We start from the raw sequence: 12,142 nt of genomic DNA, 5'->3' as shown, positions 1-12,142 counted from the left end.
TTATTGCAATTGCTACATCAATAGTGTAAAAAAAAAATACAACTTGTGCTACTTTAAATAAAGGATGTCAGTACTTTTTCACTACACAGCATAAGTCAAAGGACTGTCTCAGGATTTAAAAACAAAACAGAAACCTTTTCTACAACATACCCAAGTGTCTTCTAAACTTATAAAACAACTAATGTTGTTGCTTTTCTGGTAAAGTTGGACTGTAATCTCCTGCTCAATAAAACCTTGTCTTAGTTTGTAGAATAACATTTTTAACTTCTTGAGTAGTTTAAACTTATAAATTTAAACTTATTTTAATATTTATATTCAACATGTGGGTCAACTTTGCCGCAATTTTCAGTTCAAAACAGTAAACTGATCTAGAAATGGAGACACCTTTAAATAAGGTAAAATGTCCAGTGCTTCCTAGCTTGGTCTATGTTATCATTTTTGCTTCTCTCTTTTTTCAGACAGAGCTTTGTAGGAAAATACACGACCAGAACTGATGATGGCTAATGCAACAGCAAATTATGTCTTTAAAGCTCTATTGTGTAACACTTGCTCAGTCTGCGATGGACCAAAATACAATGTTAAATTGTTTTTATTGATCCTCAGCCCACCTTGTAATACCTCCTGACCAGATTCCAAGCTAATCTTATAACATCACGACTGAATTTGCCACAGTTGTTACCTACAACTCATTAAATGTTTTACATTTTTTTAAAGACTCTGCATATTGCTTATTGAAATAGAATGCCACCAAAGTAACGACAAAATAATGTTAAAATAATATTACAAATATTACAAAATCTAAAATCAGCAAGCCTTTGTTATACAGTTCACTTACTCCCTGCCTTCCCCTCAGATCCCACATTGTCTCCAGTGAAGTGTAAAGTAAAGAGCTTGACCAGGCGCCGCATGAGAACTATGTTAAATGTATTACAGTAACTGAGTGTTTTTAGGCCTACAACAAGCAGTGCAGCATGTCTGACTGATCCCACTGGACCTCTTAATTAAGCCATCAAACAGCTGGAGCCAAACCTGCAAGACTGCTCCTGCCTCTGCCTGGCCCACAGATTACAGGCTCAGTGCGGAGGGTTGGAAATGCTGCTGATTTGAGGATTAGCCACTTGCCTTTGCCCTGTTTCTTCTTCTGTGGCTCTTCCCCAGGGATGTATACGATCTCTCCTTCTCACATGTGGGGTGTTGAAATCTGGTTACTGTTTGCCTCCAAAGTAAAAGCCTGAGGAGGCTGCATTACTCAAGACAAAAGGCTTTGGGTGTAAATACTGGAGATGATTTATTCAAATAAATGCAAAGAGTAAGATTTCAAGGGAGAACAATTACTTTTTCTGTTTTAGTACAACTATATAAAAGCATAAATGTGTAATGTTTTACATCTAATTATTTGTCTGCTATATTTGTATAATTTTTTTGATAAATGTCATTCTGAATAATGATGTTCTGAGTGCCCAGACTTTGGAGAAAAATTTTTTTTTTAAAGAAAAGCAATGGTCAATACTGGGAAAAACACCTGCTAGTCGAACATCAGATTCTAGTTCTAGTTGTTCTGATTGAGGAACAGTAGATTATCTTGTTCTTTACGTTAGAGGTTGGTTGGGTGTTTCCCCAGTCAGTCTACAGCTGTGTGAGCTTAGAGAAGACTTCAGCCATGTCTGTTGGGGTGTCCTGTGTTGGGGAGGTAACAAGCATGTCTCTGGACTCAAGGAAGCTGGACTACCCGCCCCGGATAAAACCCACAAAGGAAAAAAAAGGAAAACTCCACACATTACTGAGCTGTGATAAAGGTCATAATTACTTAATTCCTCAGTAAGATCCCACTGATCTTTGTAAATATTAATGCAATAAAGTTTATGATGTAATTTAATGTTTAATAGGGCCAAGTTCAAATGCTTATCTAAAACTGCAAACTCTGAGGGTTTTGTCACAGGCCAGAGATTTGTCTGTCTGTGGCCTTATGAGGAGTTTCCTCAATCCTCAATCCATCAGAGGCAAATCGGAAGATAAAAAAGTCTGTGTGGAAATGTTGTTAGCACCAACGAAGCAGCAAATGCAATCTGCAGCTCTGCTGTCACAAGAACTGCCCAAATATGACAATTAGTCACTGTCAGCCAACTCTCACTTCCCTCTGGTTGTATTCCAGTCATCCATCTGGGGCTGCTTCTGAGAAACTATTTTCTTTCTACTTTCTAGATCTTAAGTTTGGACGAGTATAAAGTAGCATTTTTTGTGTTACACAAGTAAATCCTATTTACATTTAGGAATGCTCTCTCTTCTCAGATTTAAAAAATAAATGAAAATAAACCCTTTTACAACTTTTCTCATCTCACAGAAACAAGTGACTTTCTAAACATTAAATCTTCTAATGGAAATTTATTAACATTTATTAATTTTTTTAATTAATTTTTAATTTGATTGCACTTTAAGGTAACAGAATATGTGATTTAGCACAATATAAATAAAAATATAAATAAGTCTGAGAGTCTTTCAAAAACCTGCTTCCATTTCATTTTGTGTGCTTTTGCACTGCTTTTCTATTTGCTGGTGTTGTCTTAAGTTGAAGTGCTAACCTTGAACCTTTCGGCGCGTCACGCTTGACACTCATCTAAGAATCATTCGAGCATAAATAGGTCAGACAGTAGGCAAACACACACTCAGTGTTGTCTTTAGGCTCTTTATTACAGGCAGCCTCTTGCAAAAACACATCACTTGTTCCTGTTTCTTTAGTTGAATCAACAAACAATGCAACACAAGTAACGCTATGATTTGTTCACCTGAGTGCTGGAACAAAGCTGTTTGCAAACCTTGTTGTTCTACACTTTGGGACCATCCAGAAGTGAGAGACTGGACCTCACTATCCAAAGAGTGCAACTGAAGCAGCCAACCGCTGTGACTGTCTGGTGTACAGGTATGCTAGGTTCAGCTGTGGTTCACCAACCCGCCTGTTAGACTACTCAACAATTTGATTGACTGATGAAAAAAAGATCAAACATATTCTGTAAAAGCACATAAAAAAAACACCACGCTTGTATCAGTGTGAAAACGAGACTCCCAAACATGAGTCGCCCTCTCTTTGAACACAGGCAAACAGTTCGCTTTAAAATTCTGCTTTGAATAAATAACTTTTCCAAAATATTTATAACATTGAATCCATTCGACTATCTGAGCCTTGATGGGTGTGACCTGTTGTATATGGTAATCTAGAGTCAGTGATTATATCTTTTGTCTTGGATATGTTCAACTGAAGTTAGAACTCATCACACAATGTAACAAATTCCTTGAGACCCGGGCCATGGCTAGCAGAATGACAATAACAGACTCGTCTACATCCTTTAAAATGTAACAAAACTGGATTTTTCTTAAATAAGAATAGGAACATTAAACTAGTCTTACTTTATCCCCCATGTCAGGTCCCCTAATGACATTCATTGCTAACTATGGTTTGTAAGTAATATGGCACCATTGTTACCTATGAGTTACTGTGCTTAGTTTCCTACCATGGCAACCAAATGTGCCTACCAAGATGGGCTGTACACATTTCTGTATGATAGCGCCTTTGACTGTAAGCCCCCTGAACTTGTGCCTAGACTTTTCTCCACTCCCTGTTCCTGTTACCCGTGGACTCCTGGTTATTCCACTTTAGGCTTGCTGCTTTTGATCAAAACTTCAGTCTCACCAACCTGTTGTTTGTCTGTGTCGTGCTGTCATATCTGTGATATTTTTACCTGCTGCCATATAAACACAGTTTAAGTAAAAAGCGTGATAGCTATGCTGAACACATTTCTGCCAGTGCATACTGACACTGTATCTTCACATTGTAGACATATGCAATATTTTCGATTTGTTTCTTTTCATAGCTCTGTAAAGAGACCAGGTTAGTCGTGAAGTCTAATTTCTGCATTTAAATTCTTCACTATTTATTAGCTTCAAGTCCAAAGTGATCAGCTCCAACATCAACACCAACAAGTACAAATTCAAAGTAGTAGGCTTTATTAAAATTCACCCAGGAACTGCCAAATATAGATTTGCAATGGTAGAAACGGATGGTAAAATAAGTCTTGAACACACCACCAGTTTTTAAGTAAATATATTTCTAAAGGTGCTACTGACAAGAAATTCTCACCAGATGTCAGTAACAACCCATCCAATCCACACGTGCAAAGAAATCAAACCATAGATGTCCATAAATTAAGTCATGCATAATCATGAGAAATGACACAGTACTGAACACAGCCGTGACGCCAGCTGAAATCTATTAATAATCAGAAATTACCAAGCTGTCACACAAGAAACATCACATGATGTATAAAACCAATGAGTACTCTCAAGACCTTTGGTTGCAAACCGTACTGAAGGCATTGGTTACAGAACTGAAGGTTTTAGTGAACATTGTTGAGGCCACAATCAGGAATTGGAAATAATGTCATTTCACCATAAAATAGCCACGATTCGGACAGAAGAGTGACAAGAATTATCAGAGGAGTTGTCCAAGAGCCAAGGACCACTTGTGGGGAGCTACAGAAAGACCTGGAACGAGCAGGTACAATTGTTTCATAGAAAACAATAAGTATCTTGATGCATGTTCAATTATCCACGTAAGAAATCCCAAAATCATGATTCCTTTGGCGAAACCTGCATTCAGCTGAGACCGAAGGAGACAGTTGGATAGAATAGAATAGAATAGAATAGAATAGCCTTTATTGTCATTGTACAGAGTACAACGAAATTGGAGTGCCACTCCCTTGGTGCAAGTTTCAATAATAAATATAAATGTAAAATATAAAAAGTACAAAAAAAACAATCGTAAGTACTCAAACAATAGTATGTACAATATATACAGGATAGCAGCATTAATATAATGACAGTATGAATAGCAGCATTAATATAATGACAGTGACGGTATGGAATAGGTTCAATTGTTTTTGTGCTTATTTACTACGGTGATAGCTCTGGGAAAGAAGCTATCCCTGAATCTGTTTGTCCTGGTTTTATGTGACCTGTACCGTCGGCCTGACGGTAATAGTTCAAACAGTTGGTTGCTGGGGTGAGAGTGTTCCTTGATGATATTGCCAGCTCTGCTGAGGTACCGAGAGTTTGCAGTGACCTCCAGGCTGGGCAGAGAGCAGCCAGTGATCTTCTGGGCTGTGTTGATGACCCTCTGCAGTACTTTCCTGTCTGCAGCTGAGCACCCTGCATACCATGTTGTTATGCCGTACGTTAGGATGCTCTCTATGGTGGCTCTGTAAAATGTCACCAGCAGCCTCTCCTCCAGGTTGTTCCTCCTGAGCACTCTCAGAAATTGGAGACGCTGCTGGGCCTTTTTAACCACCGCTGTAGTATTTGCAGTCCAGGAGAGGTCATCAGATATCTGCACGCCCAGAAACCTCATGGAGTGTACCCTCTCCACACAGCTCCCGTGAATGTAAAGTGGGGCCGGGTCTGCTCTGCCCTTCCTGAAGTCCAAGATAAGTTCTTTAGTTTTCGTGGTGTTCAGTTGGAGGTTGTTAACTGAACACCACTCAGTCAGTCTGTTGACCTCATCTCTGTAGTCCGACTCCTCCCCCCTTGAGATGAGTCCAACCACTGTGGTGTCATCCGCGAACTTTATGATGGTGTTTGAGAGATGGGTAGGGGAGCAGTCGGATGTGTAGAGCGTAAACAGGAGGGGACTCAAAACACATCCTTGTGGAGACCCGGTGCTGAGTGTGATGGTGCTGGACCGGTGGGGGCCGAGTCTGACAGACTGTGGTCTATTTGTCAGGAAGTCCTTGATCCAGAGGCAGATGGGGGTGGAGAGTCCCAGGTGAGACAGTTTCTGGACCAGGATCTCCGGGATGATATGATTGAATGCTGAGCTGAAGTCCAGAAAGAGCATTCTCACATAGCTTCCTCGGTGCTCCAGGTGACTCAGCGCAGTGTGGAGCGCTATGGTGATGGCGTCCTCGGTGGAACGATTTGTCCTGTAGGCAAATTGGTGGGGGTCCAGAGTGGGAGGCAGACCGGCCCTGATGTGCTGACAGACCAGTCTCTCAAAGCACTTCATCACTACAGGCGTAAGTGCAACAGGCCTGTAGTCATTTGGGCTGGCCACAGCTGTCTTCTTGGCGATGGGGATGATGGTGGAGGTTTTGAGGCAGGGCGGGACGGTGTTTGATGACAAGGAAAGGTTGAAGATTTTAGTGAAGACTCCGGTCAGTTCGTCAGCACATGCTCTGAGAACCTTTCCATGTATTCCATCAGGACCTGCCGCCTTCCTGGGATTCACTGACCTTAGAACACACCTCACTTGGTGCTCCCTAAGTGTTAGTGTGCCAGTGCTGGGGGCGGGTGGAAGTGGTGTGGCAGCTGAGGGCTTGGTCGTCTCAAAGCGGGCGAAGAAACGGTTTAGATCCTCAGCCAGTGAGGCATCAGTCCTAGATGTTGCCTGGTTATTGCTTCTGTAGTTGGTAATGTGATTGATCCCCTGCCACATTTTTCTGGGGTCGTTGTCAGCTAAGTGATCTTCAATCCTCCTCCTATAGGCAGCCTTAGCTTTCCTGATGCCTCTACTCAGGTCTGCCCTGGCCGCCCTATACGCAGCCCTGTCCCCTGACTTGAAGGCAGTGTTGCGGCTTTTTAGGAGGGATTGCACTTCGCTATTCATCCAGGGTTTTTGATTTGGAAACACCCTGACCCTTTTGTTGACGGTGACATTGTCAACACAGTTCCTGATGTACGAGAGTACAGTGTCCGTGTACTCCTGGAGGTTGTGGCTGGAGAATAAATCCCATACAGTTGTTGAGAAGCAGTCCTGCAGTTGAGAAAGGGCTCCTTCAGGCCAGGTTTTTATTGTCTTTGTCTGGGGCTTTGTTTTTCTCAGCAGGGGGGTGTAGGTGGGGGTGAGGGACATGCAGAGGTGGTCAGGTCCAGCCAGGTGGGGGAGGGTGTCGCTCTGAAAGCATGCCTGATGTTTGAATAGACATGGTCCAAAGTGTGTTCTCCTCTCGTAGCAAAGTCCACGAACTGGACAAATTTAGGAAGCACAGTCTTTAGGCACGCTTTGTTAAAGTCGCCGGCGACAATAAAAACCCCATCGGGGTGGGCAAGCTGTTGTTTGTTTATGGTGTTGAGCAAGAGGCTGAGAGCTGTGCTAACGTTAGCATCCGGCGGTATATAAACAGCTATCACAATAACTACTGTAAACTCCCTCGGGATGTAAAAAGGTCTGCACGAGACTGCCAGAACCTCCAAATCAGGAGAACAGTGTGTGTGAATGATCCTGCTGTTACAACACCACTCGTTATGCACGAGTAATGAAGCGTTTGTTCAACTTGAAATGCTACATCCAAATGAACAGAATCAACTTTTGGGGAAAATAATAAGTAATGCACTCAACCGCATGGCCTGTATGCGCGTTCGCCACACAAGACTCCATTACTGAGGATAAAGCATGTTGAAGCACTTTTAAAGTTTGCTGAGCAACACTGAGAGAAGCCAGTGAAACGCTGGGAGAGTAGTCTGGCCAGAAGAGACCCAAATTGAACTCTTTGAATGTGATAATGCACACAATTATTGGAGGTTAAAAGGCACCGCACGTCATCCCAAAAACAGTGAAGTTTGGAGGTGGGAACATCCTGGTGTGGGGCTATTTTCAGCATACAGCACTGGCACGCTTCATATACTTGAGGAAAGAATGAAAGGGAAAATATACCGAGGCATTCTTGATAAAAATCTGCTGCCATCTACCAGGATGATGAAGATGAAATGAGGGTTGACGTGTCAGCAAGATAATGACCCCAAACACACGCAAAGGAAACTCTTAATTAGTTTCAGAGAAAGAGAATAGCCCAGCCAATCACCTGACCTGAATCCTATTAAAAAACTATGAAAAGAACTAAAGGTCAGAGTTCATAGAAAAGGCAAGCAAGCCTTAAAGATTTGATTTGAAGATGATGTGGAATGACTGCAAGCTCTCATCACCAACAAAGGCTTTTGTGTGAAGTGTTAAATACATTTTAGTAAGTGTGTTTAGTACCTTCTTATTTTTCATTATTACACATAACTTCATTCATGGACATCTATGGTTTGATTTCTTTGCAGGTGGGTTGCCAACATCTATTCAATTCAGTTTAATTTTATTTATACAGCGCCAACAACAGTCACCTCAAGGCGTTTTATATTGTATGGTAGACCCTACAATAATACATACAGAGAAAAACCCAACAATCATATGACCTCCTATGAGCAAGCACCTTGGAACAGTGGGAAGGACAAACTCCCTTTTAACAGGAAGAAACCTGCGGCAGCACCAGGCTCAGGGAGGGGCGGGGCCATCTGAGATAACATGACATCTGGTGAGAATGCCATGTTTGCTATGGATACTATAGCTATATTAATTAATTCCATATTCCAGTGACACCAGAAGCCTAGAACTGACATAACTGAATGTAATCCCGAAATTATTAATATTGATCAATTGTCTGTTTTACTAAACCTTAGTTTGTCTAAAGTTTATTAAACCAACTAAGATGGCACCCGTGGGCCTTCTGTTTGTTTAACTTGGAAGTTTCAAACCTAGACCCTCATCAAATAGCAACATTTGCTAATGGTAGTTATCTTAACAAGCCCTCAGCTAGCAAAGTCATCTTGTGCATGTATTTTATTTCTTATGCATCAGCTAGAAAGCAGTGAAGCACGGCTATCAAAACTCAGTAACTAAAATGCAATATCACTAACAGCTATTGGATGCTTCCTCCAGCTAAATCCCATTCCTAGAAATACTGAGGGATTCATATTTTTTGCTAAATTTGGACCTTCCAATAGATGCACTAGTACATTCTATAATACTGCCATACTGTGACATGTGTCACAGAGAATTGTGTAGCGTGCACTTTGGTGTGGGTGTGCATTGATACACCACCTGCACAGACTTATTACTCCTCCCTAAAGAACAATAAAGTCCACATTTGAAACAACTCATGATTTTCCCTCTTGATTAGGTGTAGTTACTAAAAACTATATACGTGTATTTGACACACTGTGAATCAGGAAGGGCTGTGTGCGCTATGTGCACCTTGGAAACTGTTTCTTGGGCTTAACATTATCCCATTTTGGCAGATACCACCTCCGTGTTCCTGTTACATGTAAGGTGTTTCTTGCCTTGACAAACTGGTTGCGGCAGTAATGACTGCCAAGAGACACCGCTCCTGTTTTTAAGACCTAGAAGTTGCATGTTTGTCATCTAAGAAACTGCAGCTGGGCTCATGTTTGGACTTTTGTATTCTGCACTTTATTTAGCTTTTTCCCATGCACTTTTTACTTTTGCTTCAAATGTGGTTAGGTTTAAGCAGTCAAGACTACTTGGTTGGATTTAGGCACTGAAGATTACTTATTTAGATTCAGGAAACAATGTGCTTTGTAATATATTTATTTTGAGCCCTAAGTGGGAAAATCTCCAACTCAGGTCTTTGACTCCACGTGCTATGCCAGTGTACTGATCTGCATGCAGATTTAGGTCGGGTAAGACAATACATTATAATTCCACAAGAACTTATGATACTCCTCATACCTAAGTGTTGGAAGAATGGTCGAAAGATCACTGCGGATCATGAAGAGCTGAGACTTAAATGACGCCTTTATCGGGATTTGCTGTCCCTGTGGGAGTCACGGAGATGCTTCATATGACTTGGTCTCCATCTGCTGGTGTAAATAAGCACTGCATGACTGCACGGCAGGAGAGAGAGATCAACTAGAAATGATTTGCAACATATTTGTCCCCTTAAGAAATGGGGAGAGGACAGTCTATACAAAGGTTTATGGGTTAAATATATAAACAGTCTAAATCCAGAAAATCTCTAGCACTGATAATATTACTATACAAGAGATCTGGAAAAAAAAACTCCTAATACTCGTGGTTCTGTCACAACTGCATTCATTTTGAAAAGAAAATTGTCTGTGCATGTTAATTCAGTGGTACAGTGATTGGTTACCTTCAACTTTTATAACTTCAAACAGGTTTCTTTAATATGTGCTTGCCCATAATCTGGATTATTTATACATACATTATACACAGGTGAAAGATGATGGCTCTACACCTGTCCTGATCACACGTGGCTGGAAAAAGTAAGGGTGCGTTTCAAAAGTGTATTTTGCTCAGGAAGATTTCTCAGTGAGAGATGTGACCAAGTATCTGCATGGCAGCCATAGTAAGAGCTGTTCCAACTCTTCAAATATTGAGGAAAGGAGTTCCAATGGTTGCTTTATGGCTTTCTTTAGCAGATGATACACTGGCCCATCCTTTATGAAAAGAGAGGAGAAAATGCTGTCCCATAATTCATTGCTATGGACCATCCAACCGTTCATGAAAGCAAACGACATAATTAAACACAGCTATGCAGATCATATAAATTTTAACTGTAACTGCATTTTCCATTTCATTCATAGCCTCCGGATATATTTATAATTTTAACAACAATTTGTTGAACTCACAGCTGCACTCTGAACATCACACTGCTGGAAGAAAAACTTTTTTATTGCTGAGTTTATTTGCTCAAGGTTCTGTATAACCAGTCTTCATTAGTAATATCCTTTGTTGTATGACACAGTTTAGGATACATTTTTACTTCAGTATAGTTCTGCTGGATGAAGGGAATATTACTACAGTCAGAAATCCTAAACAGGGAGGAGGACAGGAGTTACACACCATATGATATAATATGGATTTACCAATCAAGGTAAATTATTGGGATGTCACAGTTGCAGGATGATCACCTAACAATGTGCTGTAAAAAATGGAGCCAGTTCACTTCAGTAAAAACCAGCCTTCTGCCAATAGCAGTGAGTTGGTGGTAGTAGTTCATTTCTAACAGAAAACAACGTGTTTGAGTTCTTTTAGTCAACATCACTATTTGAGTTCCACTAGGTCTCAGGACAGAGACATATTTTGGTTAGATATACTTTGTTTAAAGATTGATATCAAAAGGATTATTTAAGTTACATCTGAATATACATTATAACAAAAACTTGAAGCAGTAAAAAATACTGCACCGTTCTATAAACAATTCTATTTTACTTTCATCCACTGTATTTGGTGTACGGTACCAATCAGTGTTATATAAAAAATCTAATAAAATCATAATTAAAAAGTCAAAAAATGTGTTTATCGGAGCAGAATTTTGATCCAGTGTTATAGATTTAGGCCTGGCGTGGTCGGGCCAAAGTGATTCGTTTTTTCCATGAGGCCCTAAAGCCCTGGCGACACTGCTGGGTCCAGCTAAGAAAATGTGATTTGAATTCACTTTTAAAACTATACAGTGAGTGACCCCTTTATTCAATCCTTATGTTAGGTGCGTGCCTACACGGGAAGCTGTAACTGCACATTTGCCTATCCTGGCTGAACTGGACCTGCTCATCGTCTGTGCTGTTGCTGCATTTTAGAGTATTTTTGAACATTTTTATTGGAATTATGCGCTTCACTTTTTGGTGAGTAAAATTCCCAAACCTTTTTCCTGCCAGTGTCAGTGGTTAAATGTGTCTGTGGTGTTTGAGGCCACTTTAACTTGGTTTGATTTCAGGAGAAAATCAAAGATTATCCAGACCTTCAAGAATCTGAGATAATTTATCTGAATTTCAAGAGCGGGTCCACACCTCCATATGGCCCTACAAGCAGTACATACTCATGCCCCTCCCTCAGTTAATTCACTTCTCATTAGTACAGGTGATCTGTGGCCAGTCCCCTCTGAGGCCTTCCCCAAACGGCAGCCTCAATTCATGCTCAAGACATCGGCCACCATCTACTAGAAACGCTGTCACATCTAAATAAGGATGTGCTCCCAGCTAGATTTACTCGTAGTTTAACTGGGTAGTTCAAATAGATTACATAGATAAATGTAATTAAATGTTAGCTGCACAGAGGGAGTTATATATGCCACTCTGTTTGTATTGGCTAAATGGGACACTTAAAAATAAATGATAGCACAAAAACCCATGTGACCAAACTTTGCAGTTTGTTATTGACAGCACTTCTTCCATTACTCACGCTCTATTTTTAAACCTCTGATTGTTTTTGCCTTTTCTAAAACTGAGCTGCTGCCGACTGGTCCTTGCTCCAAACTCTGTTTCTTCTGTGAGATGATCAGCTTCATCAGTACTATGA

Source organism: Copadichromis virginalis, linkage group LG5 (genome assembly GCF_057382275.1).
Source record: "Copadichromis virginalis isolate Kocher_CV1m ecotype Utaka linkage group LG5, C_Virginalis_male_GT1.1, whole genome shotgun sequence".
Lineage (NCBI taxonomy): Eukaryota > Metazoa > Chordata > Actinopteri > Cichliformes > Cichlidae > Copadichromis > Copadichromis virginalis.
This window is presented reverse-complemented; position numbering follows the sequence as displayed.